Source organism: Chrysochloris asiatica, unplaced genomic scaffold, assembly GCF_000296735.1.
Source record: "Chrysochloris asiatica unplaced genomic scaffold, ChrAsi1.0 scaffold00349, whole genome shotgun sequence".
Lineage (NCBI taxonomy): Eukaryota > Metazoa > Chordata > Mammalia > Afrosoricida > Chrysochloridae > Chrysochloris > Chrysochloris asiatica.
The window spans coordinates 1661245-1669116 of NW_006408867.1; positions in this window are offsets into that span (position 1 = coordinate 1661245).

Sequence of the window (7872 nt, forward strand, 5' to 3'; positions counted from 1 at the left end):
CAATGATATTGAAGGAAGAAGTCCAATGCATACTGAAGGCATTGGCAAAGCACTAGGCTCCTGGAATTGATGGAATACAAATTGAAATCTTTAAACAAACTGATGTAGCACTGGAGATACTCATTCATTTATACCAAGAAACTTGGTCAACTGTTGGAAGATTTGTGCCTAATCCAAAGAGAGGTGACCCATTGGAACGTGGAATTCATTGCACAATATTATTAATATCACATGTGAGTACAATTTTGCTAAAGATAATTTTTAAAAAACCAGCTGCAACCATTGACAGAGGTTCAAGCCAATTTAGATGAGGCTATGAAATGTGGGATATAATTGCTGACAGCTGACGGAGCTTGGCTGAAAGCAGAAAATACCAGAAAATGTCTGCCCGGCGGCCACCAGAGGGTGCTGTGCCCTCAGTAGTCCTCTTGGATGCCGCGACTGCCGGCGCAGATTAGGTCTTCAGGATCCCAGGTGTAGCTTGTCCTGGAATGCTCTCATGAGTCTCAGGTGGACCTCATGATGGCCACCTAACCCGTGCGTATTTCTCCTACGAAAAAGGAGGGGCCTGGGAAGTCTTGGCCTTCGGAAATGTGCAGGCTTACACACTTTGGTCCTTCGGTTCTCAGGCAGGAATGTTTAGGCTTCTCTACTTGAAGTGACTGTGGCATTCAGGCACTGTAATGTCACTGCAAGTAATGGATAAAAACTATTGTCATATTCCAGTCACTGTCGTCACCGACAGAAAGAAGTCGATGAGTTGTCACATTTGGGAACAACTAGTACTGGACTCCACGGCACATAACAACAGGTACTGGACTGAAGTCTTGTGGTCCGTGTTAAATAAAGTCATTAGCCGCTCCTTGGAAACCCCTATATAGGTGAGCCATGAGTAGGAATTGACAAGATGACATGTAATAACAGCTAACCATAACGTCTGCAGTTCAAACCCACCAGCCGCTCTGCAGGAGAAAGATGAGGCTTTCTCCATAAAGATGTACATGTTGTTGTTGTTGTTAAGTGCCGTCGAGTCGATTCCGACCCATAGCGACCCTGTATAGGGTTTCCAAGGAGTAGCTGGTGAGTTTGAACCGCCCACCTTGCAGTTCAAACAGCTTTGCAGTCTGGCGCATTAACCCACAGCGCCACACCAGGACTCCAAAGATGTACATACAGCCTGGGAAACCCTATATAGGGTAGTTATGAGTCGGGATCCACTCAACGGAAGTGGGTTTGTTTGTGTGTGTGTTTTAATAGGAATGATTTTCTTTTCTTTATTTACTTTTTGCAGAAATATTTGCTTATTGTTTTCTCTAGTTATTAAGTGTCAAAATCTAGAAAATGGTATTGGAATAGTTGACCCAAGTTTAGAAAGATGAGGGGCAGGTTCCATCTTCCACATGGAAGTGGTCTACCTCTATTTTAGTGTGTTGTTTGAAATGGACTTTGTGGGATTGTATCTGTACAATAGAACCAGATCCAATTGACTTTCCTGCTTTCTAGTAGGAGTCTTGGGGCTTGCAACTTTAAAAAAAAAAAAAAAAGTATTCCACTGACTACCTCTCCATCATTATATTGGAACCTATGAATTTCTATGAATTGTATGTGGCTGGGATTATCTTTTGTGTAAACTGAGCACATGAAAGAAATGTGGCTGCTTCCATGCAATGATTCTAACCTGAGGGATTCCAGGCCACTATAAAATGGGCAGTAACTGGTGGTCACTTCTTTATTAGATATAAAGGGACTGCTAGGTAGCCTCATAGCTCACAATTCCTGTTGTATTTCTGCTAGCCTAGATGGCAGACTTTTGTGGAATGCTGATAACAGAAGTCTCAAGGGGATTGGTCCCACTCAGTAACCTGATTTGCATTCTAGCTTGTCTCTTGGGCAGGGAAGAGGCAGTTAATGTTTCTTCCTTCTCTTGTTCATTCCCCCTTTGATGCCCTTTGGGATCTTTTTCCCAGGGGCATCATCTAAATGTTGCATAAGGAATTGTATTTTGGTATTGATTTGGATTGTTGATACCCTTTTTGATTATTATTTTAATGGCAGTTCATACGGCCCTGATTGCTAGTTGGAGGAGGCATGGAATGATTAAGTAAATTCCAAATAAAACAGGACCCCACCCACAAGGGGCTTGGATCCTTTAAAGGTGAAGAATTACCCTCCCCATGGGCTTTGTGGGTTCCACCCATTCCAGGTTTGCACAGGGACATGGGCAACTTTCTGCATTTTACAAGGTCTTCTACTGCCAGATTCTGGTCATCTACTTGTATGCAGCAGTTAGCAAAATTAACCTTACATACCCCTCCTCCCTCCGCAGCCAGTAAGTAGTTTAGGGCTAATCTATTTTGATAGATGGCATTTCGTATCTGGATCTGTTGACATGCAAGACGGGTTAGGGCCACCCCAATTCCATTGGTTATAGATTCAGTTGCCTAGGAGGGTGCCCTAACTTTTATATCAACTATAGAAGTGTAGTGTGGTTACTGTTTGGCACACCTTGGTTGTATGGGTATATAGATTACACAGATTTCTCCCTTTCCCACACCCCAAAGTCTAATTAAAATGAGTCCCACGGCAGACATCCTCATGCTTCGGCTGTGGGTAGATCAGCCAGCTCCCAGTTTGTGGCTGAAGCAGGGTGGGTTGTACGTCTCAATATTACCTTGTAGGGTCAGTTTCAGCTTCTCATGGAGACGGGGCTTTCTTCAGCCTGCTGTGGTGAATCCAGGTGGGGACTCCTTCTACCATGGCTGCTGGGCTTAGGAAAATTTCTTATACTAGTCCTCAGTAATCTTTGCAGATGTTTCTGGATACCCTCCTGAAAGGAAAAACAAATCAGATACATTTGTTACACTCTGAGCTAAATAGACCCAAATGTTTTCATCCCTTTGAAAGGAATAATGTCTTGGGAGAGTCCCATTGTGTCCAAGTTTTGAGTCTGACTAACTTGACAGCTGACAGGGTGGTTGGAAGGACTTTCCAGGGTCCAGTCCACTTTTTCTAACTGGTTTCAGATCCGTCTCTCTGATCCATGTCCTGAACAGAATATGATCTCCAGGCTGGAAGGGGTAAGGTTACCAGTAGGGAAAGAAGCAGATCTAGGAAGAGCAATTTTACAAATAATAGAAAGTATATAGTGGGGGTGTTGCGTGTACCACTGCACCTTTAAATCTTCTGTGGTCAGGTAGAGGGTTGAGGGAAGCTGCCTGGGAAGGTTTATTGTGTGCAACTTTATAAGGGCTCAATTTAAGCTCAATTGCTGGGGGCTACCTGAATTTGAAACACGGCTAAGGCCACACCTGGTCCCAATGTAGATAAATTTCCTGACAGTTTTGTCATTTGTCTCTTTAAAGCATGGTTCATTTTCTCGAACCTCCATGTTGAATTCAATCTCCATTTCATCTGTAGGTGTTTGCTGCTCTGTTATCGCTTTGGACACTTAGGAAGTCCAAACTTGGAGGTAATCTCCTTCAAGAGGATTTTCACTATTTCTGAAGTTCTTAGTTCTGGTGGGGGAAAACCTCTACCCAACCAGAAAAGGTGTCTACAAAAACAAAACCAGCAAATATTTTAAATTCCCCAGCTTAGGGCATCTGCATGAAATCAACCTGTTAATTTTCAGGGGGTTGTTTGCCTTGGTATTGGTGCAGGACAGCCTGTTTTGGGATTGTTCTTGAGGCAGGTAACAGTCAGAGCTAACCTCCTGAATGATTTTTTTTTTTTTTTTTTTTTAATGTCTTGCCCTAGTGCCAGGGCCTAATGACCTAAGTCAGGGCCTCTTTCCTGTAATGGGTCATTTCATGGACTCATTTAAGAAGAGCAGGGGCTACTTTTCACAGGATCAGAACCATTCTATTAAAAAGCCATTTACTTTTTAGCTTTTAACTTCTCAGAACCAGAACAATTCATTGTCATCTACTTTTCATCCTTTAACCCCTCTCTCCAATCCTTCTGTCTCAGTTCTACTCAAGTCCTCTGGGTACACATTCAGTTTTTCTTGCCAACATTTCTAATGCCCTCGTCTGTGGAATCAGTTCAGCTTTTTGAGCTGAGATCCCCAGCAGGAGGGCTATTGCCTCTACCCGGTTTTGTAAGATTACTATTACACACCCTGCTTGTAACTACTTCTGTTCAGAAACAACATCTAGTCCACCAGATACAGTTAAACAGGTCAGCTTGACTGGAAAATACTTGGTCAATGATTTCTATACAATCATGGTTCAACCCTCCAGTTGCCACATCAGAGGAGGGTGGCAGATTTAGTTGCCCCATAATTCACAGGGTAATATTTGGATTGTCCAGTAAAATAACCTGGTATTGCCTATCCATCCTGTTGTGTGCCATAGGCTTCCCTTCTTTGATAGCAAGGAGATGGCTTGATGGGGACAGGGACGAGGATGAGCTGGCCAGAGTGAATTTCTCAGTCTTTTTCCTGAGATGATATTATTGATTTCTGTGGGATAGTCAGTTTCCAGGCTTCAATCAGACCTTGATGGGGGATGCTTGTTGGCTCTTCCCGGGGTTCGGTTAGCCCACAAGAAGGGTTTACCTGATTTTCGATCTCCTCAGGCCAATGTGACTGGTTTCCTGAGTTTGAATCACTAATTGCCAGGCATGTTTATGAAGAACCTCCATCTGCAGATTTTTGGTTTCAGGAAGCTGTTTGAACATGCAACTTTGGAAGCAGGTCCTGGCCCAGTAAGGGGATCAGTCAGTTATTTTCTTTTCCCCAATGAAGCAATCCAGGGGTTTCAGGAAGAACTGGGCTTCAGGCCTCCCTGAGATCTCAGTCACCATCACTGTCCCCCATTGTTATTTTCAGCTGAAGTCCCAGGAGTAGTGGGGACAACAGAGGTGGCAGAGGTTGAAGGGTATGGTATAGATAAATCACTTCCAAACTGCTTTCTTCAGCAGTTGAATGTGGCCGGGCAGGTTCACTAGATCAAGTTATAATTTTCTCTAATGGCAGCTGCTGGTGTACCAAGAGTTGTAATAAGACAAGGTTACAATCAAAAGCTATATTTCACAAAAAAGTAACCATTCATATCTCTTTGTATAGTCATATACAGGCCTGCTTAGAGCTGTTTTCACCTAATACTCATCTGTGTTCAACTTCCCTCTGCATGGCTTTCATATTAGTGGTGTTTAAGTGCATTAAAGTACATATACGCGATATAACTTACATATTCTTGGAATTCCAGTTGTTTTTAGTTTCTTAAACATAAATACAGGACAAAAACATAGTAATTTTACAAATAAATAGACAATCTGACACAGTGGTTTAATAATTCAAGCTGTAAGGTGGTATAATAATTTAAGGACCCATTCAAAAGTTATTTTTCCCATCCTCTAGATTGTACATTGGCCAAGCTGTATTACAGTAAAACACCATTTCCTTTGATGTCATAGGAGGGTACCCATACAGAAACCAGTTAGAATTACGCTTTACAACACTTTTCTTTCAGATTGAGGCCTATTTTTTATTTTAGATACCGAGGTTAACCTTAATAGAAACAGAAGGGGCACTTTTAGGAAATTACTTCCTGTCTACCATGCCCAGATGTGTGCACCCAGAATAAAGTAAAAGGGGATCTCAAAGTGAAGGTGAAGGTGAGTGCAGGAGACAAAGGATCGAAGACTCCCAACGAAAGATTCTTGGCAGTGCTACTTGGAATATTTGGTTACTGTGTTCCTTGGCCCACCTGTCCAAGCAGCCAGTGGGCCACTCATGGTGGTACATTCACAACAGACAGATTGCGTCCAGACATTACTGTTTCTCACACAAGAATTTTCAAGTATGTCTTGCTCTGGAGAATTTTGAACCAGGAGTCCACTCTGCCAGCAGTGAGGACCATCTCCTTAAGCCATATGAGATTCACTACCAACCTGGTACCAGACACACTTACACACTCCTACACACAAGACTTCCCTTTAAAAAAAAAAAAAAAAAATCATTAACATACATTCTAAGACTGTTGGCTCACTATGAGAATTCCCCATATCACCTACATATTCCATAGCTGGAGCTGTAGAACCACACAGACCAGGCGTGACAAGCTGTACTCTGGCTACTTTCACTCAGTCAATCACAGAGTTTATGGCTGTTCCACACCCCCTTAGGAGGGTTCCTGACTGAGGCCTCTAGGTGAGACCTTGAAAGGGGATCAGCCTTTCTCTTCTGTCCATAGGGACCAGCCTGACTGGGTTTAACCCCGGCCCGGGGGTCACACCTGTTCCAGAGTCCTGGCTGGTTTCTCTGGTTCAACGTCTCCTTTCAAGTCAGGTCAGGAGAGGTGGGTGCTGCGGCTGGCTGCCCCCACTAGGAGGAGGAGGAACTGTCAAATGTGGCGGTGGCATGCCTTCTCATCTGCTGAGGGGAGCTCACCATGAGCCACTCACAATTCCAATCTGGTGGCTCAAGGGACAGCATGGTCGGTTTCCTGGTCAGGAAACCAAATGTTACAGCAGTTTTAGATTCCAGAGTGCCACAGCAGCCTTGGGCCTGAGAGTGTCACAGCAACTCTTGATCCGTGGTTGAAGAAACCGAGGTCACTCAGAGAGGTGAAGCAGAGTTTCAGATTTTATTAAGCCAGCTGGCTCAGAGGAGCTAATTTCTCCAGATTCTGAGCACCAAATGGAGGGCAATATGGGGTATGAGCACTATATGGGGTCACTCAGGTAGGGAGGGGCTAGGGTGCTGACCTGCTTGAGGACAGGAGGGAAGCCAGGGGGATTGGTCCCGTTCAATGACCTGATTAACATTCTAGCTTTTCTCTTGGGGGTGTGGGGGTGTGGATTGGTCCCACTGATTAACATTCTAGCTGTCTCTTGGGCAGGGAAGAGGCAGTTAATGTTTCTACCATTTCCTGTTGAATATGTCTCCATGAATTACTGTTTAGTCTGCTGCAACCATTCCTTGTTGTGTAGGAGACATCTATGCACTGACTAGGCCCGGACAATGGAGTCAATCTGGGGAACCCAAGGAGGCCTATGGAGACATGTGTCTACCCTCCTGGAGTTCATTCATTTCTGGAACCTGATATGACCAAAGGAGATTACTGACCTTCACTTGCTCTGAAAGATCATTCTTTTTATTTCATTTCCCCATTATAGCTTCGATAAGAGCAGTGTTTCTCAATGTTGGCATTAGACTGATCTATCAAGTTTTTAAAATTCCTGATGCCCTGGCCACTTCCTAGGCCAATTAAATCAGAACATCTTGGGAATGGAATCCCCCCCAGACCAAATCCACTGGTGTAAAGTCAATTCGGACTCATAGGGACCCTGTAAGACAGAGTCAAACTACCCCATAGGATTTCCAGTCAGATGTAATGTTAAGTTACTAAGTGTGTTGTTTGAAATGGACTTACATACGTCTGACTGAACAAAGAAAGGCAGACATTTTGCAAAGGGGAGTGTGGAATGGGGTCATCTACCACCAAAGCTGACCACCCTCCAGGAAAAAATATGATACTCTGCTTCTCTAAAAATGTAAAGCCCTGGTGGGTTCAAACCAAAACCCTTTAGGTTAGTAGTTCAGCTCTTTTAGCACGGCACCAATCAGGCTTAATGGAACACAGCCATCAATATTTCTCAAAGTCCCACCTCACCCCTCCACCAGGTGATTCCACTGTGCAGCCAAAATCAGAATCCCTGGTTAATTTGTCAGATAGGCTTTGAAAGTTGCCATTTTCTGGCATTCCTCATCACTTTCCCACTAAACCCCAAAAGGTGGGGCACCTACCAGTGTCGGGTTACCCAATAAACAAAGTAAGCACAGACTTATGTATGTTTACATACCAATCTGTAGTGAACACTTTCACATTTTTTTTCACCACACCAAAGATTTTGCTGCTAGGTCTG